This window comes from Lygodium microphyllum, chromosome 22, assembly GCF_053477565.2.
Source record: "Lygodium microphyllum isolate KBCC chromosome 22, Lygodium_microphyllum_v1.1.10, whole genome shotgun sequence".
In the NCBI taxonomy this organism is placed as follows: Eukaryota; Viridiplantae; Streptophyta; class Polypodiopsida; order Schizaeales; family Lygodiaceae; genus Lygodium; species Lygodium microphyllum.
This window is the reverse complement of record NC_141156.1, coordinates 94,584,745-94,597,820: the sequence shown is the minus strand read 5'-3', so window position 1 is coordinate 94,597,820 and position 13,076 is coordinate 94,584,745.

Below are 13,076 nucleotides of genomic sequence, written 5' to 3'. Positions count from 1 at the left end.
TGTAAGCATGAAAAGAAAAAGAGAGGAGCTCCAGTACGTGTATTGGGAGATAGGGCTTCTCAACGATAGGTGATGCAAGAGTTTCATGAAAGCTTATGGGTTAGACATAGAGGAGTTCGGGGCACATTTGCCAAGATCAAATAGAAGTATTGGTGGCAAAACATATATAAAGATGTGGAGAATTATGTGGAATCATGCAATGTCTGTTAGATGTATTCCATGATAAACATAGAGATGGGTTGCAACCAACCTATCCATTGTCTATGCATCACAAATGGGTAGTTGATTTGGTTATCATGCCTACAGATTTATGGAATATGAGATATCTTGTTCTTGCAAGAGAAGACTTGACAAATCAAGTGGAAGGTTAAGCAATTAGTACAAAGACTACTCAAGCAGTTTGCAAGTTCTTATTGGAAGAAGTATTTTGCAAGTATGGTTGTGTTGGTAAAGTGGTTGTACATAGAATAGAATTGGATGTGGATGAGGCTCATTAATTCTTTTCACGACTGGGTATCAAGCTCGCTTTAATTTTAGTCTAGAATCTTGAAGCGAATTGAAAAAGTGAAAGAGGTCATCAACCTATCATTAAGGCATTAGCAAATTCATGCAAGGACAGAATGAAAGAGTGGCCAAGAATGTTATCCTTTACTTTATGGGCTGATAGGATCACTCATAGTGCAGCTGCAGGGTATATGCCTACTGAATTCATGTATGGATAATAGCCAACCATGCCTATTGAGGAGACTATTGCTACTTGAAGTGTTCTACCATGGGAAGAGGGTTTGAATAGAGAAGAGTTGCTGGTCCTACGCATTAGATAGTTAGAAAGAAGGCCTAAATATATTGAGATAGCCATAAAAAAGCTGAAGACTGCAATGATCAAGAACAATAAGAGGTTTGACAAGTGACATAGACCTCAATCATGAGCCATACAAGAAGGGAACTAGATATGGGTTTATTATAGGAGCTTGCAAAATTAGTATAGTGCCAGTCGAAAGATGGCAAAGTGTTGGTTTGGTCCATATGTGGTAAGGTTTTTTTTTGACAATGCTACCTATGCATTAAATGAGATAGATGGGACAGCTCTAAAGATTTCAATGGTGGCTGGAAAACATATCAAGCTCTTTTAATGTAGGGAGTCTTTAGTATATGAGTTGAAGGAGTTGAATATTGAGCATGAACATGAGAATATAGAAGAAGAAGACGTAGAAGATGAAGCCATTGACATGGTAGAGGATACTTGTTTTGACACTTCAGATCTATAAGACTTTGGAACATGCCGAAGAATATGCAGGTTAAGAGGGATTGGATGTTCCATCGCTAGCACGGGCATAGTGTGAAAAACTCTAGAGTGTATTGTCATTTGGCTTTCTTATTGATCTAGAGAGTCAATGCCATATTTGTCATTAGTGTCAATGCCCATAGTTTGGATAATTCATAAATACTAGCTTTTTGGTCAAGTTCAATCTATTTTTGATATTTTTAATATTATTTCTTATAAATATCTAAAACTTTTAGAAAACTTCTAGCCATTTTTTGGAGATTTTATGCAAAAAGAAGGATTAGCAAAATCGTGCGACCGGGGATCACAGATTACAAGTAGTAAACAACACTCCGAATCAGGAGAAGAAAAAGGAGTGTTCTGGGAGTATTTTAACTGTATGTCCTTGTATTTTACCCCCTTTTGGAGCCAACAAAAGCATCAGATTAATAGTCTGAATACCATATTGGGGACTATGGGAATTTACCATAAGTTTGGGACACGTGGTCAAATCTTTGGATTTGTCATAACTTGAACACTATAACTCCAAACCGAGTGCTCTATAGCTCAACAGATTCCATTTTTCAAGAACTTTCCAATGATATGTCACATCATATGGTTTTGAGAAAATTATGGGTATGTTATCGAGATGCCACCTTTTTAGTATTCAAAAAATAGGACTCGTGAGACTCCCAAACTCACTACTATTGTGTTTCTGAGTAGCAGCAGAGATGAAGCTATTGTTTTATGTATGTTTTTTGTCTACAAGAGATTTATCTTCTTAGGATGTAGAAATAAATTGACAAGCTTCACCACCATGAGTACTCTTCCATATCTACTATTTCTTTAAACCATGTCTCTTCTGTCTACTCCTCTCACTGAATCTCCCTTCGCCCTACTGTCTGTTATCCCCGTGGTAGACTTTTGACCCCAAATGCTCTGACAGTGTGGGTTGTGCATATATCTGCTCAAGGCTATAACTGCATACTAAATATTTGTCTTTGTGTTACATAAATAAATAAGGCATCCAACTACTACAGCATATGTTTGAATGTCAAACATATCACTATCATCATGCAAAGATAGCTTAAACCAAGTCTCAAGCGGTGTGCTTACTAGCTTGCAATCTTGGAAATCAAATCTCTTAAGGAGTTTACCAGTATATATATGGACTATGACAATCCAATGTCTCTAGTGTCATTGATAAATTGAATACCCAAATAGTAATGCAAAGGCCCCATATCTGATATATCAAAAATTTGTTGTAAATTTTTATTAAATGCTAAAATTTGACTAGCATGTGGTCTTTTGAGTATAAGATCATCCACATAAAGACAAATGACCAACACAAGGTTCCCCCCTTGGGTGAGAAGGAGGAAATTAATTTTGGCATACCAAGCTCGTAGAACTTGTTTCAAACCATACAAAGACTTTTTGAGCTTGCATACCAAGCGTTTGGATCCTTTAACTACAAAACCCATGGGTTGCTGAATATATTGTTCTTCTTGAAGCTCCCCATGTAAAAATGCAATTTTAATATCAAGCTAGTGCACAATCCAACCATAATGGGTAGCCAATGGAACCATATTGTTGTTGCCCTAATCTATACAAAATGCATAGTAGGACCAATAGTGTCTTATAGGGAAACTACCTAATCTTATATCACGCAACTCATTGAAACTCCAAGGTAATCACATAGAGACATAAGAGCACATACTTTAGCACTAATAATTAGAGAAAGAGAGGTACAACACACAAAATATGCTAAGAATAGAACAAGAACACAATGAATGATGGTGCCATAATTGCCAAATCTAGTATATAATAATGAGAATCCATCATACACAGGACGTGAACATCAGAGATGATCCAAAAATGAAAATGAAACCAATTTGACTCATCAAACCACGCTAAAAATTGCCTATCATAACCATAACTTCATGAGGTATCTAAGGGCTTCCTCACATATAGAACTAACATGACTAAGGTAAAACCATGCTAAGGGCATAATATATGAAGTGTGAAACCATAGCTAACACCTCGCAAAGCCTCCTAGTTGATGGCTTGCATAACCATGACTCAAATTCTTGCATGATTCATGGTGTCAAATGCCTTATCTAGCAAATTGACATACCTAGTGAGAAAAATTACACCTTATTCACAACCTTACACCATGAAGAGAAATGATAAGTAGAGCCTCTCTTGCTTATAGGATTCTTATAGCCCTCTAATATGGTTACTTAATCCCCTCAAAAGAAAGTCCCAAAATATAAAGGCATACATAGTAAGTATGATGGGAAAACAAAGAAACAAATTCTAAAAGTGGTACCAAAGAGTGTCTCATGAGCTATGAGGCTCATGAGCATCATGAGAGTCAGTGATAGACTACTCCTCTACATGCTGCTCATGTGATACAAAAGGCAAAACATCAACTTTATGAGTATTATCCACTGTAAGCTCCTTGATCTGCACCTGTTTATGAATATCATGCAATACATCATTTATATCAGCCTTGATAACATCAACAGTACAAAAAATGATTTTCAGCATGATCAATTTGCTTTACACTCTGCAAACTAGCAACCATTTCCAAAGTTTATGATACTCAACCTACATCCCATCAAGTATCTCCTTAAGAAACATTCTTTTCATGAATAAGTGCTTCCATATTTTTAGACACAAATGACTATTACAACATTGCATAAGGCTGAGAAAAAACCTATGACATCCTACTAGCAATAGCAACCCACTAATCATGCATCAACAAATCAAACTAGTCCTCATAGTAGCCAAATCTTGCTACATGAACACAGATCCATCCAAATCAACTTCCATATCACTCAAAATTTTCTTCTCAGCCTTAAGTAAAGATTGCAACTGAGCATCTAAAGGAATCCTACCAGCCTTAAGTTTTGCCTTAAGTTTGGCATTCTCTTGAGCTACTAAATCAAGCTCACTCTAAAAATTTTCCTACATATATTCTATCCATTCCTTAAAAGCGGCCGAGAATATCTTACATTTAGACAAAATATCACCATATTCATCAATTTGTCTTTACAAAGTACTACTTAAGTCTACCTTATAGGGAAACGTCCACCTCAACCCCAGAAGGATCAACCTAAAGCAAGCCTAAATCATGACTATAGTTTCCTACTATGGTTATCTAACATTAGCTTAAGATAACGACTTTGCTATCATATCTCAATCTTAAGTAGAACATAGATGAAGAATCATACAACACTTCTTGCTCACCTGTACTACATAGAAGATGTTTTTGCTCTACTTCCAGGAAGAAATGAAGTTACTTATATCCAAGTGCAATCAATGATTCTATTTGAAGATTTTAAAGATGTTTTATCATTGATTTACCGAGAGTGAGAAATGAGGGGGAGTGCTTTGCATTGACCACTTTATAAATAAGGTATAGTCTCAACTTAGCCCCCCTAAAATAACATTGATTTGGATCTAGGATGACATACTAGGATAGTTGACATTCGATCCTTCCTAACTTGACCTAATTTAGCATTTCAAAATCTTAATGGAATGCTCTTGGCTAACTAAGACCACTTTGTTGTATGAAAATTCATGGGAAATTTAAACACCTACTTCACTCGAGGAGTAGCTTTAATTTTTTAACTAATCTAACACAATTTATCCACCTCTCTCTGCCCTCTTCGTTTCATATTCTCTCCCCCTTGTGTTTCTTTCTCTTTCTCTTTCTTTGTTGCCCCTCTCTTTTTTTCTCTCAACCCCCTCGTTGTTTTCTCACTCATTCTCCTCTCTCCCTTCCTTTCTCTCTCTCTCTTTCTCTTTCTTTGTTATCTCTCATGTTTACTCCCTCTCTCTCTCTCTCGTTCTCTCTTCCTTTTTCTTTCTTCTTCCCCCTCTCTTATTTCCTCTCTTTCTCCCTCAATGCACCTCGTTCTCAAGAAAAACGAACAAAAGAAAAGAAGAAAGAACAAGAACAAACCAAGAGGAGTCAATGTACTTACCGCAAAGACCCGAGGATGGATTCTTTGTCTCCTCTTCACAACGTCCCCTCTTTCTCCTTTGTGCACTTCTCCCTCTTCTTCACGAACGACGATAATGATGCTGAGAAGCTCTCACAAGGAGCTTTTGAGTAGTTCCTACATAGGAAAACTCTTGAAATATAGGAAATTCTATAAATTTTCTTGGGTACGTGTATATAGATTCCCTATGTATAACTAGGAAATAACTTTCTCAACATCCCATTGTAGGGAATCCTAGGCCCGCATGTATGAAATCCTTATAATGTATAACTAGGGAATTTATTCCCCACATCTTAAACTAGGGATTTGTAGGTCATAGAACTAGAGAATTTAATTCCCCACATCTTAAACTAGGGATTTATAGGTCATAGAACTAGAGAATTTAATTCCCCACATCTTAAACTAGGGATTTATAGGTCATATAACTAGGGAATCATGTTTCCCATACAACATAGTAGGGAATTTTATGCCACACCTCAGCTCCTCACATTTCATATTAGGCAATTACAAATAGTCATATCAAGAACATATATATACTTTGTGAAAAATTACAAATAGTTTATGGAAATTGGATACCAATAAATTAGTCCTAAATGAAGTAGTCACTCAATAATACAACATTACTTCTCATCCTTTTTTACAAAATTTTACAAAATTCTTCTTTTTATTTCTCCAAAGATTAATTGGTGATGCACTAGCCCTATAAAGGTAACTATGTTGATCAATTATTTCAAGCCTACTTGAGGTTGAGTTAAAGGAAACATTGCCCATGTCACCTATAATAAAGTGTAATTGAGGTTAGAAATACTAAGGATTGTAATGGACAAAGTGTACTTGGAGATCAAAGCCGTGAGCCAAATGGATTGGGTTCTCAAGGCAGATATGTTTTACCCCACTTTCTTTGACATCAAGGAGTACCTAAAAATAATTAGCTTTTTGCCTATTGTAGTAGAGGACTTGACACCTATTGTAGTAGAGAAGGTAGCTACAATAGTATAATGTTGATTATCTTACTTCAAAAATGGTTGTACATCGAAAATGGAGAAAATCTTGTAGTCAATGTCTTGATCACATATATGGGTTTAAACTTAACCTTCTTGAGATTCAAAAAGGCTGTTGATGAGGTCACAAGATCAAAACTTGATGTGGAGGAACTCTCTTTTCCAAATACTACCCAAGTAAAAATTATTAGGATAAATTGTGTACTAGTTTTTCTATTCTTGACCCTCCCCACCTCTCTAGATGATGTTAGGATAAATCATGTACTAATTTTTCTATTCTTTTCTAATGTGATCCACCCCACCTCTCAAGATAATGTTGAGTAAATTGAGCTTGATCAACACAATTAAAGTAGTGGTTTCATATCAATACATATCAATATGACATGCTAGAATTATGATACTATCATGGGAACTAGGTTGTCTTGATTTGGATCACCTCATTTAGAATATGGCGAAATAGACATAGGCAATGTATGCAAAATAGAGGATTTTCCAAGACGGACATCAATTGTTGTGAATTTGCAATATAAGTAAATTAATAAGAAAATTATGCCTTATCTTATACTTGCCCATATGATAATTTTTCTTGCAAAAAATATTGATAAATGATCTTTGTGCATGCAGTCTTAAACTAGGATAGTACAATTTCCTAGCACGCAAGTCTTGAGTGCATTTTAGGTGTCCAATACTGACATTGTTGTAGTTGTAGAGCTCCATTGATAAGGAGGCATTATAGTTTGTGCATGCAAGCCTGAAGCTAGATGACATGGTGGTAATTTGTTTCCCAAATGCTATTGAGGTAAAACAAGTTAGGATGAATTTGACGTTGGTTAAGTACCTACTATCCACTAGATAATATTGGAAAAATATTAGTTGAACCAAAATGAGAATATCCTATGCTTACGTTTATTTGTAGCTGCAATGATCATTAGCACTAGTAGTTCTTGCCGAGTTAGGAAGCTAGGGATCTCATTCTTAAGACTTATGCAATGGAAAAATCTAGTCATCAAAATGGCATCCACCCCTTTGGTCCACACAAGCTAATGGTAGGTGAGTATCGAATCTACAAGTCTTGATTTTTCTTTTTCACTCACATGCAAATTTTACCTACTTTCTTTATTTTTTCCATTTAAATTTTTTTAATCTACCATGATAAATCTAAAGTTTTATTTGAGATATAATATTCAATGTAATGGATGCATTTGATTATGGTGCTTACATGAGGGAAAGAGATATTTGGATATAAGAGATATGTGACCTATGTCTCTTTGGCCACTGCATGCGGGAAAGACCTCGCGTCCCACAATGAGAATGATCTCAGGCACCCGAACTAAGATCCTCATCCCTGTCTATTTGGCCCTTGCACGTAGGCAAGACCTTGCCTCCCTCAAAGCCAATCCTCTTAGGCCCCCTCACAAAGATCCTCATCCTTGTGGCTGCAACGATCGCTTACACCCTGCTCCAGTGGTGGATCATCTACGTCCTACTCCATTGGAGCAAGGCCATAGCCATAGCCTACGCTCCTACTCCATTGGAGCAAGGCCATAGCCATAGCTTACGCCCTTCTCTAGTTGTGGTACCTGCTCTATGCCCGAGCAAGGCTGCAGCCTTTGCCTATGCCCTACTCCAGTGGTACATTGTCTCGTACATCTCTATCTCCCTTTCCAAGTTCAACGACAATGGCATCAATGATGCTCCCCTCGAAGAAGGCCCCAAGGGCACTGGCATGGTAGCCAAGCACATTGACTTTCAAGAAGCTATCTCCACTATTGGTGCTAACTTGTTTCTTCTCCACTAACTACAAGTATCTCGAAACATTTTTGGAGATCCGCATCCTCGTGTGGCTGCGGTCTTTGCAACATGTAGAGATGCATAGCCAATGGCAAGTCTACCAGTGTCAAAATTGAACGAAGAAAGGACTTAACATAGGACACAATAGGTGGCACAAGATTTTGATTTTTTGGATGGAGCGTATAGAGAATCATTTGGACAAGGTAGGCCGAATGAGATATTTGGAGTAGGCTTGTGTGGGTGTTAAAATAAGTAGGAGTGCACAAATGTACAGTAGGAACATGCATCTGGAGGTTATGACACGGGGGATTCACTAGTAGTAATAAGGAAACGTCATCGGCGTGCAGGACATATATGAAAATACCCCTTATCTACCCCTATTTATGGGACCTTACCTTATAAAATGTACCTTCCTTCCCTTAAAAAACCCCCCTCCCTTACACTCACATGGTACCATACGGTAAACCCTAGTGGACCCCCCAGGGTTATGATATGCAAGGGTTCTGCATGCCTTCGATTATGATATGCATTTGTAGTCATGGAATTTTTTATCATTTGTTTTTATGATACCTTTATATCATGTGAATTTAACGTTGAATAAAAGAGGAGTTTGTTTGATGCAATTTGCAGAAATTTCTTTTGCTTTTAAGGTACTAGTTTTTTAGATCCACATGAGAGCAAGATAAGAAGCCCAAATATTTTCAATTGGTTCTCTGCTTGACCAAAAATAGGCTATGGGGAAGGCAGAAATGTGTATGTGTTTGTTAATTAGGCGAGACACAAGTGCGTACAAAATTTTAAGAACTTATTTGCAAGTTGAAATTTTAGACTTTGTGGGAAATTTAAGGGGTTTGTTCAACACGCTTTTGGTATGGAATGAGTATATACACATGCAATCTATTTTGGTTTTAAATATTCTATTTTCAATGTAAGAAAGGTTTTTTCCTTGTGGGTTTATTTCATCAATACTTTTTTGAATAGGTGTCGAGGTGTGACAAAGACCTCATCTATCATTGATAGTTGAGGTGGTAGTGGAGCACTTGCAGGGGCAGCTTATGAAGCCTTGGAAGAAAATAAATTTCAAGCAAGTATACCTAGATTATGAGAGGTCCATGATTGGGATATACTAAGGAGTACTAGTAACAATGTATCAATGGATTGTTTGTGTTTTGTACTCCTAGGTTTGCTTATATATCATTTTATGTTGCATTTGTTGGGAATTTGAAGCAACTTTCCTAACAAGGACTACAAAGAGAGCTTAACCTCCTTTTTGTATAGGTTATGGTAGACTTTGAATGGAAGTCCTATTGTCAAATTTAAATTTAAAAAATCTTTGACCTATTGCAGTTTCTTGCAGCCCTTCTAGATTCAAATGATCCTTGAAGGACAAACTCGCAAATAAGGGGAGGATTGTGCATCAAAAGATGCTAAACAGATATGTGTCCATATTTATTTGTATCAAATATGTCTCTAGAGACAATTGTTGGTTTTCTCTTTCTTGCTTTTGACTCCCTTATTCTTATGGACATCTTTAGCTTGATAGTAGATGAAAACTAGATAAGGTCCTATTGGTTGCAATAAAAATAGTTTATGTGTGCAATGCTTTTAGTAATGACTAGTTTCTAGTGCATCATGCATTGTACTCTACATCACCTATTGTTTGCATCATCTAAAGTCATTAATGCATGCATAAACAATTAAATTTTATGACCTTGAGAAACAATTCTTCCTAAACACTAAACCCATTCATGTTAACCAACCATATCAAATATCCCATGTGTTAGAGCCCCATGTTTGAACATGTGACTTCTTGGATGAGGATATATCAATCCTAAGATCATTGAAGTGATCCTTTTAAAAGTAAGATTAGTTCTTATTGCCTCTTGCATTGCCAGTCTTATGAAATGTATTCATATTCATGAAAACTATTCTAGAGTTACAATGACTTCAAGTGGAGTAGCAAAACTAAAGGTATAAAATGGTCTATAATTTTCTTGAATGTAGGGAAAGGATCCCTATTTGAAAGGTTACTATCAAAGTGCAACAAATGTGGAAGTGTATGATTGGAATGAAAGGAAGACATGAACATAGAGAGAAGAGAGAGAAAGAAAGAAAACTATGATGATATAGGATTGCCCAATTCATGTTAGTGCATGGGCACTATCTTATCTTACACATTTTCTCTATCCTTGGGTTGCTTGCTCAATGTTGTTGAGAGGACAATGTTGTATGACAACTTGTAGCACAATGATGTCATCTGAATACTCAATCCATTTACACATAGCCATAATGAAAGATGTATCAAGCAAAGATGACATCCCTACACATTATGGTCTTTCCAAAATGTACACTTGTCAAATGTGTTAAAAATTATTGGATGAAAGGATAAATGGATCAAAGTGGCCTATAAAAGGACATGTCATGGGTTGGCCTCTCCATTACTACATTCTATCCTTTTCATTACCATCATCTTGGTCATTATCCCATTTTCATAACTGCTTCCTCATCAACTACATTTCCAATTGAACCTACATTAATAGTAGCCAACCATTTGCACTTGTAGCAACTTCTCTGCTATTGATTGACATCAAACTTGATGTTGCTCAAGGTTTGTTGCTACTGTTTCCTATTGGTTTTATAAGGTCCCACTAAGACTTGAAGTGTTGTGTTTTTTTTGTAAAAAAAGCCATTACAGCTAGTCATGCTAACAACCAGCCATTACAGTTGTTCTTTTTGTAAAAAAAGCCACACAACTGGGCACCATCATTTTCAAATCATAGATGGACGACTACTATGTTTAGGATCCAGATTGGGTACAACACATTCTCATACCTGCTTCAAAAGTCATCAACTCCACCATCAACTCAATTCCCCCAATCCTTAAGATGTGGAGGTCAAAGGCTCATATTATTCTTTTTTTTATACACACTTCTCTCATCGAGCATTTATTATAGATTGTTATTGTGTGTTATACATTCTATGCGCTCTTTACTTGTCCTACTACTTTCCATCTCCAGGAGTTTGGAAAAGGAGGGATATTAGTGTTGAATTTAAAACTAGTTTTAGCACTTAGACGTAGTTTAGAAGTCTAGGAAAAAATATTTATACATGAGTAGATTTGAATAAATAGAAGTGAGAGTGTATATAGACTTGTGGGGCCTACATTTCTTAAGAGTTTATGGTTACAAATTAGATATTTGATGATGTCATGGAGAAGATGTACCATGCATATTAGTATGACTAAAACTCTAAATTGGTCCTAGCTTTTAATAATTACAAATTAGAACTAGAGATTACATACTTATTATGATTAGGATGCTCAATATTCATTTCAAGGCATTAGCATCTTAATATATAATTCTAAGGATAAATATAATCGTTGGAAGTTTGTCTAAATAGGTCTCATTCATCTCAAATTCTCTCAATTAGATCTATGTATATCATGTGCTTTAGATGGTGATATTGGACCTCTTGATCAGTATACTAATAGTTAAATTCTTATACTCTTTATAAGATCTCACTAGAACAAATACATCATTTAGTACTTGCTTTGTTGGTCTATAATTTTAATCATCTTTGGCTACATGTAGGTGTCTCATGTTGCTAGAGATGAATCTTCTTATGCATGTTATATCATTATTTAAATGATGATATTGGTCTTGCTTGTTAGTACTAATAGTCAAAATCTTATGCTCTCTTTGATCTCACTAGAATTAGTACATCATTCAATACTTGCTTGTAGGTCTACAATTATAAAAGGTTTTGGTTAGAAGACTTAAGTTCTCATGTTGCTAGTGGCGAACGCTCTTATGTATGCCAATGTGTAAAGCTTCATTGTGATTGCAACATCTCATAATTGTAGGTCTTATTGGTGTTCATTAGGTTTATATTTGAGTATTGTTATGCTTCGAGTGGTGACAAATTATCAATTTATTTAGTGAATGAAGCTTTAGAACTTGCCTTGTTAGTCCAAAAATACAAGTCTAGAGGTGTTAAAATAACTATAGTAGGTCTATTATAATAGTCATAAATAGATTGCCCTCTTGATCCATGGCATTAATTATCATTTTCCTAGTTAGAAATAAACATAAGTAGGGAAAGTAAATAATAGGGAAAATGGAACATTCCCTAGCTACAGAAACTAGGGAATCTAGAAATTGCATACAAAATTTTTATAGGTAGGGAAATTTCCCTACCTTAGTTAAAGAAACTAGAGAATCACATAGGAAATTTTCATAGGTAGGAAAATTTTCCTATGTAGGAAATTTCCTATGTGATTTCCTAATTTCTCTAACTAGTTCCCTATGTAGGAAATTTTCTATGCAATGCCCTAGTTTCTTTAACTAGGGAATGTTCCATTTTCCCTATTATTTGCTTTCCCTACTTATGTGTATTTTTAACTAGGGAATGCTCTTTTCTTTTTCTACATAGGGAATGATTAAAAGTTCCTTGTGTCTCCTTCTCTATCTTTCTCTCTTCCTCTCCCACTCCCTCCCAAAGCCACGATCTCTTTCTCTCTCTCTCAAAATATTTGCGGAAAAATACAGTGCTCCGGTTTTTGTTACTTTTTTTTAATAGAGTGGCATCACTAATAGCTCTCTCTCTCTCTCTCTCTCTCTCTCTCTCTCTCTCTCTCTCTCTCTCTCTCTCAATCTCTCCTTAACCTTTCAAATGCAAAAAAAGGTTTTCCTTGCCACTTCTAGCCTCTTATTGCCCTGCCAAGGTCTGCACTCACCTTAGTCTTGTTCCTCTTACGAGCATTCAACCTAGAATTTCATTTTTGGCCCTTCTTTTTCTTGTTTCAGCAGGTTATACAACAACAAAAACCCTACTGTGTGGTCACACTATTTTGCTTTTATCCTACCTAAATGTAAACAGAAATCATAAAGAGAACACTTACACTACTCTAACCTACTTTTCCAAATCTGAAAAATGAAAAACCTACTTGCTAAGGAGATCGAATACCTCTTCAAACTCCCTTGCTTCCTACCTATCTACCTCAAGTACCGG